General features: G+C 36.2%; 1 protein-coding gene and 1 pseudogene across 7 annotated transcripts in view; one reads left to right on the forward strand and one right to left on the reverse strand.

The window, feature by feature from the left end:
- Positions 1-15318, reverse strand: part of LOC120429837 (teneurin-a) — a 463678-nt gene that overhangs the window by 246506 nt on the left and 201854 nt on the right. The gene's annotated exons all lie outside the window — the stretch shown is intronic.
- Positions 4340-7761, forward strand: LOC120424815 (condensin complex subunit 1-like; annotated as a pseudogene).

Genomic DNA, 15318 nt, shown 5'->3' on the forward strand with positions numbered 1-15318 from the left:
CGTTGATACTTTCTTCAAGGAAGTCGCCAAGAACCTCGCAGTGAACTCGGCGTTGTCCACATTTATTTTGTTTGATGTTTAATGATTTTTAGATTTAACTTCAAAATGTAGATTCCCGGTCCTAACTTGGTCTAAGCACCTAAAAGGACCTAATAAAAATAAGTTCGTGAAAAAAAAAATTTGGTGTACAACATTCCAATATTTGTTTGATTTTTCTATGAGAAAATTGTAAATTTAGTAAAAGACAGTTATTTGGACTATTTGGCAAGAAAGTTTGTCAAAAATCAATAGAAATTGTTGAATATACGTTAACACATCTTTTATCAACTATAGAGAATTTGCAGCAAAGCTAAAAGACGCGTGTCGCCACCTATGAACAAATAGCGTAAACCTATGATTTTTAGAAAAAATGTGTTTTTTCCTTCCTAATCAACATTTTTATAAAACTTATGCCGGATTCGGATGAGAAAAATTATTTCTAACAATTTGGTGTATAACTTTCCAATATTTGTTTGATTTTTCTATGAGAAAACTGTAAATTTAGAAAAAGATAGTAATTTGGACTATTTGGCAAGAAAGTCTGCCAAAAATCAATACAAATTGTTGAATATACGTTAACACATCTGTTATCAACTATATAACTGGTTATTTCCTTGGTATATACAAGGAAACTCATTTTTTCGTGTTCCAAAACATGTTTTTTAAAGAAAAAGGTCACAAATTTTTGCGCGCCCAACAGTTGATGTTCATTATTTTAAAGCAAAAAATTTTTCTCGTCTTTTGCAACCAGTTTCATGAAGATTGATGCAGGGAATCATGAGAAATAAGCGATTTTGTTCTTTAATCGGCAGAAAGGCATACGATTTTAGGCAAGTAACCTCATTTTGGCGCCACCTACATTTAAAACGCAGTCGCGCTGCAAAACCTCAATAGAGAATTTGCAGCAAAGCTAAAAGACGCGTGTCGCCACATATGAACAAATAGCGTAAACCTATGATTTTTAGAAAAAATGTGTTTTTTTCCTTCCTAATCAACATTTTTATAAAACTTATGCCGGATTCGGATGAGAAAAATTATTTCCAACAATTTGGTGTATAACTTTCCAATATTTGTTTGATTTTTCTATGAGAAAACTGTAGATTTAGAAAAAGATAGTAATTTGGACTATTTGGCAAGAAAGTCTGTCAAAAATCAATACAAATTGTTGAATATACGTTAACACATCTGTTATCAACTATATAACTGTTTATTTCATTGATATATACGCCCGGATGAACGAGGATGATTTAGTGACCATATAGAAACATTAAATTACCTTTTAGGAAATGGTGACGATTTGTCAAATTGTTGGTTCAAAAATATGGAGTTATGTTTTCACAAATAGTCAGTATTTGAAAAATTGTTAATTTAAATTTTAAATGCTGCAAGAATTTGATCATATTCCTGATTATGAATTAAATATTTGACAGATCTTATGATTTTAGAGAACAACATGTAAAATTTTAGTGTTACACCTCGTTTAACACGTTGTTTGTGTACATAGGACCTTTTCAGATAAACTATATTGATGCATAAATATTTTTTTGATTTTAATCAAGATTCTTTTTAAAGAAGCTGTTTGTACAAAATTAGAAATTGATATATTATACCATGTTTTTTTATTTAATCTACATGAAGTATAAACATGATTTTAGTTGAAAAAACATAGTTTCATAGCATCCTACTCTGGCCAAAATTTGTTGGTGACATCAACATTCAACCAAGGGGTTTCCAGCATCGTGTCAGACTGGTCACTAATCCGGAATTACTTGGAATTTGAGCAAGTAATTCCGGATTTACTGAGTAATTCCAGAGTAATCCTGGTAATTCCTAATAATCCCAGTAATCCTGGTAATTCCATGATTCTTGTTTGTGAAAACATACTTCAGAAAATAATAAAATAATAAAAAATAACTGTTTAAAAGATAATTTCGATAAACCTTTTATAATTCTATTTATTGCCTATTAATTTTCATGTATGAAACCAAAGTTACAGCTAGTATGGGATCATTCGGATTTTGAGTAGGTAATTCAGTAATTCCAGAATTACTCCGCAATTCTGCAGTAATTCCTATAATTCTGGAATTACCTAGTAATTCCGTAGTAATTCGAGTAATTCCATAGTTACTCAGTAATTCGTGTATTTCCCATTAATTCAAGTAACTACTAGTAATTCTTTAAAGGTAAATCGGCAGAATGCATTTTGCTTTTCCTTGATGCTTTTTATGGTTGTAAGAAGTACAGAGCGGATTCGAAATGTCCGCCAATTTGGATGCTCTCTAATTCAAATGTATTCGGATGAAAAACACTCAAACGTCAAAATCAGTTGTCAAACTGACGTTGATGTTTACCACATTATTCGATGACTTCCAAGTAGGGCGTCCAATTTTCCAGGGTTTTGAGTTTACCGGAAAACGGAAAAAATATATTTTTTATCCCGGGAAATTTTTGAAAATGTCATGAAATCTATGTTTTCTTTATATTAGTTATGTTTTTAAAATCAAACTATTAGCACAATACTATTAAAATCAATCTAAACAGGGATAGCACTTTTAGATAGTTTTGAAGATTTTTTTGTTCTTTGTTGTGCTTTGAATTTTAAATGCACTCGAACGCCAAAATCAGTTTTCAAAATGATGTTGATATTTACCAAATTGTTCGATGATTTCCAAGCAGGACGTCTAATTTTCCCAGGTTTTGAGTTTCCCGGAAAACGGGAAAAATATTTATTTATTCCCGGGAAGTTTTTAAGTTTTTGAAAAAGTCATAAAATCTATGTTTTCTTTATATTTGTTATGTTTTTCAAGCTTTAAATTTAAAGAATTAGCTCAATACTATTAATATCAATCTAAACAAGGATAGCAGTTTTTAGATAGCTTAACATTCCAACGCCCAAGGCTCCAAAAAAGTTGGAACGGTAACTTCAATTCGCTAGTTCTCGGGCATAACTCAACCAATCATGATGATTCTTCTTTCCAGTGATTTGTTAGATGTTTAGATGATTATAGAACTTTGCAGAACTTAATTCGATCAAATCTGTAATTTTTGCGATCAAAAACATCGTTCCAACTTTTTTATTTTCGCGTGTAAAAAAAAATCGCCAAAAATTCCGTGGCGGCAGTCGTTTTGAAAAAGGTGAAACGATGTTTTTGATCGCAAAAATTACAGAATTGATCGAATTAAGTTCTGCACAATTTTAGGATCTAGACATTCTTACAAATCACTGGAAACAAGAATTGTCCCGATTGGTTGAGTAATGCCCGAGAACCAGTGATTTGAAGTTCCTTTCCTCCTTTTTTGGGAGGCTTGGGCGTCTGTGTAAGTTGGACATGCGTTGGGCGTTCCAGTGTTAAACAAATTTTTGCTGTTCTCTGTTGTGCTTTGAATTTTATATGCACCACATTTCTAATTCAAATTAAATAAGTATCTTATAAATATTTATTTTTTATTTATTTCTATATGACATGAATAAAACAGCTTGAAATTTGGTTTAAGATGTCTAAAAACAAAAATTACAACAAATAAAATGGTACCAATTTATGTAAATTTTAGAAAAGTTTAAACTTATTAATTGTAATACTAATGTAATTTCCAGGCCAAATTATGATTTTTGTTTAATTCCGGAAATTCCCCGTACAACATATAAAAATCCCGGGAATTTTGTGCCGGGAATTCCCGGGATGGACGTACTATTGCCAAGCACGTGGTTTTGTGCATTTGACAGCTGTCATTCGATCCAATTCTCAATATGCTGGAAGCTAGGCAGTAATTCCAAGTTATTTTTATAAATTTGAGCAATTCTGCGTGGTTTCTGGAAATCCCAAGTAATTCTGGGTAATCAAAGTAATTCATGACAAATTGCCAGTAATCCTGGTAATTCCATTTAGACTGGTCAGTAATCCTTGATGCTGGAAACCCCTTGCATTCAACTACATGGCCTTATTTTTTAGTTTCATTATTTTTAACAAAACCTATTCTCAACAATTGGGTCCTAAAATTAAGCTTAAATTTGTGATATTATTGTTCACAACGATAAAGCTTATTTTTCTGAGTACAATGACCTTTTGAACGACCTCAAAGGATTTAAAATGGATTTTTAATTCAATTTTTAAAAATTAACTTCACGGCCCTTCTTGACAGAAAAGGTCCTACTTGACAGCTCGTTGCAAGGGGACCAATATTTTTTTTTGTTTTGCATTAAAATGACAATTTTTTTTTTGCATTAAAATGAAAAAAAGTGATCAGAAATGTTTTTTAATCGTGTTTTTTACCGTTGTACATAAAAATGGACTTAGGGCTTTAGTACCCAATTTGCTTGGGCTGCATTTTCAAAAAAAAGTTTCATGCGTTTCAATGGTTTCAATGTCGTTGGTTGCATCCAAGTTTTAATGCATTCCACTTGTATCCAACATTGCATAATATAGATCGACTTAATTAATCAATCGACATGATCGACATAAATGGCCGAACCCCCCTTTGAACATCTGTCAAAACCGTCAAAACAAAAAGTTGTCGCTGCTGCAAATGGAGGTGCAAAATAATTGTGGTGGCCGATTCCGGACCCTGTTTCGCGCGTGCAATCTGCTGTTTATTGAGATTTTCCGGTTCGGGACGAATGTTTTGGATGAGCTGGTTCAGTCGGAACTGCCGCGGGCGGACCGGGTGCCGGCGCTGAAGGACAACGAAAGATGAGGTGCTGTACAATCTGTTTCAACTGCCGTTGGAGAAGCTCCGCCGGTTTTGCGAGGAATCGTTTGTTGAGTAAGTTGGAACATGTTTCGTTTAATTATTTTGAGATCATCACACATCTTTCGTTTTCAGCGTAATCCGGTGCGAATCTTGCAGATTATGGAGCACCATTGCGCCGATCGCTGGCGGCGTGATGCTGCTGTACGAAGAGTTTGCATCGCTTCGATCTACCTGGTGTTGATCAAGGAACTGGTCGAGCGGCTCAACGTGGACACGACCGACAGCCAAACGGCAAAGCACATGAGCCAGTTGCTGGAGCTGGGAATGCTCGATGCGAAGCTTATCATTCCACATTTGTCCACGATGAGCGACGAACTGAGGAACCTGGAATCTTACGTGGTGCACAACTGTGTCCTGCAGATCATGGGCAAAGCCATCGTGACTGAGCTTACCTAGGAGGAACTGGCCGATGAGCTGAAGGAAACGCGCGATGACTTCCTGCATGATTTGTTCAACCACACGATGGACGTTTCGGCCCATGTTCGCTCGAAGGTGCTTCAGATTAGGCACTGCATCCAGGGCCAGAACGCGGTTCCACTTAGCTGGCAGCACCAGGTGCTAGAAGGTACCGTCGAACGGCTCGAGGACAAGTCACTGCTGGTGCGCAAGAACTCGATCGCGTTGATCAAAACCTCCCTCGAGCATAATCCGTTCTCCGCTAAGCTCTCCCTGGCGGAACTTTGCAGGCAGTATGGGACGGAAGACTGCCAGCCGCAGGAAATTCGCAACAAGATGGTATAGCAGGACGCGGCGCTCAAGAAAACCGAACAGCAGTGCGTGTTCTACATGATGTTCTTGAAAGTGTACTACGTCAAGACCCGGCACGGCCCGAAGCTGAACGAGGAGTTCCAGAAGAAGGAAACGAGGTCAATTTCCTGGAGGATTCGATCCGTTTCGCAGAAATCATTTCGGACGCGGTGCCTATGCTGCAAGACATGGTGATGTCCAAGTCCCAAACGGCTGTGTACGAAGCGCCTCAGCTTACCTGTTTGGGATCAAGGGAATCGAAAGTGGAGTACAGCATAATGAGCAGTTCCGATGCCGGGCGGACGAACTGTACGACGCGCTGACGCGACAGGACATGGTGCAGCATTTACGCAGGGTCATGTTAAGAGAGAGAGAGTGAGTAATTTTTTTTATAACGTTCCGTTTTTGATAAACTCACAGCTTGAAATTGAAAAAGATCATTAAAGTAGCTAAATTTATTTGAAAACGATGTTTTTTTTGTTATATCTCAGTAACTTTTCAAAATGATATTAAATTAAAAATACGGAATTTAGCATTTTGTTTTGTATTTTACAGCAAAAACTTGTGTGTTGTGAAAGGCTAGTCCACAAAGCGCGCGCTCTCTCTCTTGTATTTATATTTCTGTTTTCTCCCGTCGCGCGCGGCGACAAACAAAAGAAGTCTGCGCTGGAAATTGACAAGTCAAAACTCCTCTTGTTTTGGTGCGTTTCGTCGTGGTCGTCGCGGTTCGCGATTGTTTATTAGCATCTTCACTATTTTCGCGTTCGTGTGTTGTGTTTTCAAAAGTGAGTGTAAAAAGAACTGCCTTCCATCCTCACAGCAAGTATTGGCTGCGTTTGTTTACATCCGTGAGCAGCTAGAAAAAAAAGTTCCATCCTTCCGTCCAGCGGGATCGAAGCCGCCGAGGAGGAAAAACAACACAAAGGAGACAATTGAGTGGTTTTCCGGATCGTTTGTTTTCAGAAGTGTCTGCTTCTAGGGTGCTACGTGAAACTCCAGCAGGTTTGTTTACTTTCAAGAACTGACCTTTGAATCAACCAAAACAAATCAACCGGAAAATCACGCAAACTTTTAATAAATTTTAATGCAAACAAACATGTTTTTTTCAGATTTCGACGAAAAGTACCTTTCCAGATTTGCGATTCCGACCCCAGCTGCCCCTTTTCATATGTTGCTCCTGATTTGTAAAATTTACCTCTCGGAATCGATACTTGTGATTTCTTTTTCTATTTCACAGGACTGAAATCCGGATATCAATCTAGGTTTCTATGTAGGAGAAGAATCCTAATTCTCCCTACAAAGGTAAAGTTTGGGACGGATTTTTTTTCTATAGCAAAATTCAAATCTTTTCGAGCGGCCAAGCCGCAGTTGATATTCTGTTGACGGAGCTGGCAATAAAACCAATGCTGCCCGAGAGTCTTCGGCCTAAGTGGAAACATTACAAAGAATGTACTGGTATGTATGTCGAGAAGTTTTATTTTTTATTCCTACAGTGGACTCTCTCGTTGTCGATTTTGAAGGGACCGTCGAGAGCGGGAGTTATCAAATTATAGAACGAAAAATCAAAGCAAGCTTCTTGAAGGGACTGAAAAATTTATTGACAGCAGGAGCAATATTGATATCGAGAAGATCGATAGCCAGAGAGTCGACTGTATTTGCTTTTTTATGTCAAGCTCGTTCTTTGTCCATCGGATAAATCAGAAGTACTCTGTTTGATTTGCGCTTTCAAATTATGTTCTCAAAATTCTCCCATTTCAAATGTGAAACTCGATTTATTTACAGATTTTGTATCGAGGATGTAATTTATTCAACGTAGAGTGGAATATCACCAAGGGACTTGAATATTATATTGTAAATAAATACATTGTGGTTTATTTTGTTTTGTTTTTTCAAGGTTTGTACCTGAAGCCTGCTTTGAACTGAACTTGAATTTCGTCAAGTGCGACAAGATCATCAGGGTGCGACACGCTCTCATCAACCAGCGGTCCCACAAACTACAGATAACCGGCGTGATACAGCTGCGCCGTTTCCTTTCGCAAGCAATTTCAAGTCAAGCAGAGTACCTGATCGACGACGTCCACAGGATGGCGAAGATGGAGCTGGCATCGCAAATGCTACCGTTGTGCTGGATGGGGCGTACGACTTTGATCAACCTCCTGCTGTAGCGAAAGTTTCCTTGAGATTTATTGAGTTTAGAATTAGAAATGCCTTATTTTTTAACAAGCCAAACCTGAATTTAGACACACGCAATACGTCTTCTTCCCTGAATTAAAAACCTGTTAAAAGGAACTCCCTTTTTTAGCTTAGGATTATTCGATCATTGTACTACTAAAATGACAAAATAAATTAAAAAAAAACTGTACTGTTTTTTTGCTAAAAAAAACCCGAAAACCCTTGAAAAATTGATGTTAATTCGAGTTGTTACAACTATTTCCCAAAATGTAACGCGCCATGAAAAATCACTCAAATAACTATTTAAAACCATAAAAATAATATTTGAGAAATGGTGAAATCCCTAAAATTTATACGCAAAAATGAACTTTCAAAAAACATTTGACATAGTGTCGCTAGAGGAAAAAATCAAATAGTGAATATTGCTAACAACATATATGGGGAATAGTTCACTATTTGAGAGACGGTGAGGAATTAAAAAAATGATTTACCAAATAGTGGGTATACAATTTGGTAAAATGTTGATTGAATATTTAACAAATGATTTTCAAACAGTTTTTTTCTATGCGGGCGGGGAAACTCATTTTTTCGTGTTCCAAAACATGTTTTTTAAAGAAAAAGGTCACAAATTTTTGCGCGCCCAAAAGTTGATGTTCATTATTTTAAAGCAAAAAAAATGTCTCGTCTTTTGCAACCAGTTTCATGAAGATTGATGCAGGGAATCATGAAAAATAAGCGATTTTGTTCTTTATTCGACAGAAAGGCATACGACTTTAGGCAAGTAACCTCATTTTGGCGCACCTACATTTGAAACGCAGTCGCGCAGCAAAACCTCAATATAAATGCTTATTTCGTTGATATATACCGGGAAACTCATTTTTTCCTGTTCCAAAACATGTTTTTAAAGAAAAAGTTCACAAATTTTTGCGCGCCCAAAAATTTATGTTCATTACTTTAAAGCTAAAAAAAATTCTCGTCTTTTGCAACCATTTTCATTAAGATTGATGCAGGATATAGTGAGAAATAAGCGATTTTGTTCTTCAATCCAGCAGAAAGGAATACGGTTTTTGGCAAGTAACCTCATTTTGGCGCCACCTACATTTGAAACACAGTCGCGCTGCAAAACCTCAATAACGCACGCAAACTGCGCACAGTGAAAACAAAAAATATTTTTTTATTAATAATTCAATTTTTGTTATAAGAATTATTGTAGTAAAAGTCAAATTACCGAGTAGTTAAGTTGAAAGTTTCTTGTGATAAAAGTACAACTCTAAATGAAGTCATCGGCTCGATGTGTGATTAATAATCCCAACTTTAGTAGCTTATTTTGCAAATAAATTGATTAAAATCACCTCAAAAATATACACTATTTTTTAAACGTACATTGCGGTTAAATTTTACATAAAAACAATAATTACTTTATTTCCATTTTAGGCCTGTAGTTTTTGTAGTGCGCAGTTGCTCTGTTTTGGTTCCGTAACGAACAGCTGTTCTTTTGTGCTGGCGCCGTAATTGACAGCTCCCTTTTTTTCTGGTGCCGAAGTTGACAGCTTGTGTTGGCTGCGGGCGAGCTGCCTGTAGTGAGATATAGATGTCGCCCCCCTGGCCTGTACCGAGCTCTAGGATGCTCAAAACTTCAATGTTATATATGAGCAGTTCTCTAGGATTTCGGTCATTCGTTTTTTTTTGTATTTTTTAATCCGACTGAAACTTTTTTGGTGCCTTCGGTATGCCCAAAGAAGCCATTTTGCATCATTAGTTTGTCCATATAATTTTCCATACAAATTTGACAGCTGTCCATACAAAAATGATGTATTAAAATTCAAAAATCTGTATCTTTTGAAGGAATTTTTTTACGGGCTACATTGGAAAAAAATGATACACGGTAAAAAAATTTGGTGATTTTTTTATTTAACTTTTTATCACTAAAACTTGATTCGCAAAAAAACACTATTTTTATTTTTTTAAATTTTTGATTGAGGTTTTGCAGCGCGACTGCGTTTCAAATGTAGGTGGTGCCAAAATGAGGTTACTTGCCAAAAATCGTGTTCCTTTCTGCTGGATTGAAGAACAAAATCGCTTATTTTTCACTATACCCTGCATCAATCTTAATGAAAATGGTTGCAAAAGACGAGAAAATTTTTTTGCTTTAAAATAATGAACATCAACTTTTGGGCGCGCAAAAATTTGTGACCTTTTTCTTTAAAAAACATGTTTTGGAACACGAAAAAATGAGTTTCCCCGTATATATCAATGAAATAAACAGTTATATAGTTGATAACAGATGTGTTAACGTATATTCAACAATTTGTATTGATTTTTGACAGACTTTCTTGCCAAATAGTCCAAATTACTATCTTTTTCTAAATCTACAGTTTTCTCATAGAAAAATCAAACAAATATTGGAAAGTTATACACCAAATTGTTGGAAATAATTTTTCTCATCCGAATCCGGCATTTGTTTTATAAAAATGTTGATTAGGAATGAAAAAACACATTTTTTCTAAAAATCATAGGTTTACGCTATTTGTTCATAGTTGGCGACACGCGTCTTTTTGCTTTGCAAATTCTCTATATGTTTTAGAGGACATAAAATGCCAACTTTTCAGAAATTTCCAGGTCGTGCAAAAAATCATCGAGCGAGTTATGAATGTTTGAATCAATACTGATTTTAAAACCCGATTTAATCCCACCTGGGGTGAGATAGAGCCTTTCTTACTAAAGAATATAACAATAGTAGAACTTCTTCTTTAAATTCATAACAACGACTTTGTTTATTTATAACGTCAGAAAAAAAGAAAGTCTAATGATGAAAGCAAAGTATTATAAATGATATGCTTTCGAAAAGAAATAAAAACCGCTATTTTCACCAAAAGAATATTTGTAATCGTACATATTCTTAATCAAACAAGAGTTTATGACAAACGCGAGCATAGCAAACTTCCCATGCGTCAGTGACAACGCATACCGCGGTTTTGGTTTTCTAGCTTCGGTCGAGCCCTTTTGTGTGTTGGTATTTTGGTTCATCGTACCATCGTACCGAACAAAGCAGGCGTAAAGAAAAACCGAGGTAGGGGAACTATTCCCTTTTTCAGCCTATTTATATTATCGGCCTATCAGCACTTTGCTCATGACTGGTCCAAAGTAATAAATAGCTCAAATAAAAGTGAGCAAACAACTCTCCATTGTTGAAACACTTGAAAAAGTTGATTTAATAGCGGAAAACGGCAAAAGTGATGATAATTGGTCGAACGGCTTAGAGTGATTAAAATGGGTATATTTCCCCTACAAGTGAACCGCGTGTGCCGCACGGTGCAGAGAAGCTCGCCATTCAGCTTCTACATAAGTGTGAGTGTCAGAAATTGCTATTTTTAAAACCGCACCACTACACACTCAATCGCGACTACCTTAAGTAGAAAGCCATTGGCGTCACCAGCATTGAAAACTTTGAAAACGATATAAACGATGAAAAGCTTAGAAAGCTCCTATTAGAATCCAATGAACCCTGTTGAATAAACTTACGACAAATGAAGTCTACATTTAGGCGATTTTAGGAGCGCACGGGAAACAAATTGATTGTAGCCGGATGAATGTCCTATGTCACAAAAGTTTTTGCATAAACATTGGACAGTTATGCAAAAACGCATTGGGCAAAAGAAAACGAAAAGCTACGATATCTTACACGTTGTAGGAAACATCGGTAGACAAGCTACTACAAAACGAGTATAAGTCGAGCCACAAAATAGATGCGCCAGCATTCTCGCGCCAGTATTCGAAGCTCAACTTGACAACTTGTCGACTTGGCGACGAAGCGTCGAAAATCGATGCAGTGTGATTTTTTGACGATTTTTCCGATTAAAATTCATGCTGAATCGACATATTTACGAAGATGAAAATGACGTCCAGCCTTAAAGTAAAACCTATACCTTTCTTTAGTAAGAAAGGCAAAAAGTAAATCGCTCTAAAAATTGATCCGGATTGCCGATAGATGTCAAATTTGTTTCAGATGCTCACTCATGGTCTGTACTATGAATGTAGAAAAAAATTTCGTCACCAGGTGGGCTTTTACCTTTTTTTAGGGATTTTTTTTCTTTTGGTAGGATAATCAAACGGCTCTAACTCCAGAACCAGATTATGGATCTGGATGAAAATTTGGGAGGTTGTAGAGCTCGAAAAATGCAAATTTTGAGATAAATAAAAGATATGAAAATGAAAAATTTTGACCATATTTTCATTTGAAAACTGTGCATTTTGTTGAAAAGTCTGGCCGCATCCGAAAACAGATGGATATTTCGAAATTCGGTCTCAAAATGACCCTTGTTCAGCACACCAGCTTTCAAATGCACTTTTAACAATCGAAATCGAAAATAGGGGAGCCGAGGATTACGTGACACAAAATTTGGCAAAAATTTTACCACACACGGACATCACTCGAACTCCACGGATTTTATTTTCTCAAAATTCGAGGGTTGGAGATAGACGAGTTCTGTCAAGGTGAATCGATAGAGCGTCGAAAATCGATGCAGTGTGATTTTTTGACGATTTTTCCGATTAAAATTCATGCTGAATCGACATATTTACGAAGATGAAAATGACGTCCAGCCTTAAAGTAAAACCTATACCTTTCTTTAGTAAGAAAGGCAAAAAGTAAATCGCTCTAAAAATTGATCCGGATTGCCGATAGATGTCAAATTTGTTTCAGATGCTCACTCATGGTCTGTACTATGAATGTAGAAAAAAATTTCGTCACCAGGTGGGCTTTTACCTTTTTTTAGGGATTTTTTTTCTTTTGGTAGGATAATCAAACGGCTCTAACTCCAGAACCAGATTATGGATCTGGATGAAAATTTGGGAGGTTGTAGAGCTCGAAAAATGCAAATTTTGAGATAAATAAAAGATATGAAAATGAAAAATTTTGACCATATTTTCATTTGAAAACTGTGTATTTTGTTGAAAAGTCTGGCCGCATCCGAAAACAGATGGATATTTCGAAATTCGGTCTCAAAATGACCCTTGTTCAGCACACCAGCTTTCAAATGCACTTTTAACAATCGAAATCGAAAATAGGGGAGCCGAGGATTACGTGACACAAAATTTGGCAAAAATTTTACCACACACGGACATCACTCGAACTCCACGGATTTTATTTTCTCAAAATTCGAGGGTTGGAGATAGACGAGTTCTGTCAAGGTGAATCGATAGAGCGTCGAAAATCGATGCAGTGTGATTTTTTGACGATTTTTCCGATTAAAATTCATGCTGAATCGACATATTTACGAAGATGAAAATGACGTCCAGCCTTAAAGTAAAACCTATACCTTTCTTTAGTAAGAAAGGCAAAAAGTAAATCGCTCTAAAAATTGATCCGGATTGCCGATAGATGTCAAATTTGTTTCAGATGCTCACTCATGGTCTGTACTATGAATGTAGAAAAAAATTTCGTCACCAGGTGGGCTTTTACCTTTTTTTAGGGATTTTTTTTCTTTTGGTAGGATAATCAAACGGCTCTAACTCCAGAACCAGATTATGGATCTGGATGAAAATTTGGGAGGTTGTAGAGCTCGAAAAATGCAAATTTTGAGATAAATAAAAGATATGAAAATGAAAAATTTTGACCATATTTTCATTTGAAAACTGTGTATTTTGTTGAAAAGTCTGGCCGCATCCGAAAACAGATGGATATTTCGAAATTCGGTCTCAAAATGACCCTTGTTCAGCACACCAGCTTTCAAATGCACTTTTAACAATCGAAATCGAAAATAGGGGAGCCGAGGATTACGTGACACAAAATTTGGCAAAAATTTTACCACACACGGACATCACTCGAACTCCACGGATTTTATTTTCTCAAAATTCGAGGGTTGGAGATAGACGAGTTCTGTCAAGGTGAATCGATAGAGCGTCGAAAATCGATGCAGTGTGATTTTTTGACGATTTTTCCGATTAAAATTCATGCTGAATCGACATATTTACGAAGATGAAAATGACGTCCAGCCTTAAAGTAAAACCTATACCTTTCTTTAGTAAGAAAGGCAAAAAGTAAATCGCTCTAAAAATTGATCCGGATTGCCGATAGATGTCAAATTTGTTTCAGATGCTCACTCATGGTCTGTACTATGAATGTAGAAAAAAATTTCGTCACCAGGTGGGCTTTTACCTTTTTTTAGGGATTTTTTTTCTTTTGGTAGGATAATCAAACGGCTCTAACTCCAGAACCAGATTATGGATCTGGATGAAAATTTGGGAGGTTGTAGAGCTCGAAAAATGCAAATTTTGAGATAAATAAAAGATATGAAAATGAAAAATTTTGACCATATTTTCATTTGAAAACTGTGTATTTTGTTGAAAAGTCTGGCCGCATCCGAAAACAGATGGATATTTCGAAATTCGGTCTCAAAATGACCCTTGTTCAGCACACCAGCTTTCAAATGCACTTTTAACAATCGAAATCGAAAATAGGGGAGCCGAGGATTACGTGACACAAAATTTGGCAAAAAATTTACCACACACGGACATCACTCGAACTCCACGGATTTTATTTTCTCAAAATTCGAGGGTTGGAGATAGACGAGTTCTGTCAAGGTGAATCGATAGAGCGTCGAAAATCGATGCAGTGTGATTTTTTGACGATTTTTCCGATTAAAATTCATGCTGAATCGACATATTTACGAAGATGAAAATGACGTCCAGCCTTAAAGTAAAACCTATACCTTTCTTTAGTAAGAAAGGCAAAAAGTAAATCGCTCTAAAAATTGATCCGGATTGCCGATAGATGTCAAATTTGTTTCAGATGCTCACTCATGGTCTGTACTATGAATGTAGAAAAAAATTTCGTCACCAGGTGGGCTTTTACCTTTTTTTAGGGATTTTTTTTCTTTTGGTAGGATAATCAAACGGCTCTAACTCCAGAACCAGATTATGGATCTGGATGAAAATTTGGGAGGTTGTAGAGCTCGAAAAATGCAAATTTTGAGATAAATAAAAGATATGAAAATGAAAAATTTTGACCATATTTTCATTTGAAAACTGTGCATTTTGTTGAAAAGTCTGGCCGCATCCGAAAACAGATGGATATTTCGAAATTCGGTCTCAAAATGACCCTTGTTCAGCACACCAGCTTTCAAATGCACTTTTAACAATCGAAATCGAAAATAGGGGAGCCGAGGATTACGTGACACAAAATTTGGCAAAAATTTTACCACACACGGACATCACTCGAACTCCACGGATTTTATTTTCTCAAAATTCGAGGGTTGGAGATAGACGAGTTCTGTCAAGGTGAATCGATAGAGCGTCGAAAATCGATGCAGTGTGATTTTTTGACGATTTTTCCGATTAAAATTCATGCTGAATCGACATATTTACGAAGATGAAAATGACGTCCAGCCTTAAAGTAAAACCTATACCTTTCTTTAGTAAGAAAGGCAAAAAGTAAATCGCTCTAAAAATTGATCCGGATTGCCGATAGATGTCAAATTTGTTTCAGATGCTCACTCATGGTCTGTACTATGAATGTAGAAAAAAATTTCGTCACCAGGTGGGCTTTTACCTTTTTTTAGGGATTTTTTTTCTTTTGGTAGGATAATCAAACGGCTCTAACTCCAGAACCAG

This window comes from Culex pipiens, chromosome 1 (assembly GCF_016801865.2).
Source record: "Culex pipiens pallens isolate TS chromosome 1, TS_CPP_V2, whole genome shotgun sequence".
Lineage (NCBI taxonomy): Eukaryota > Metazoa > Arthropoda > Insecta > Diptera > Culicidae > Culex > Culex pipiens.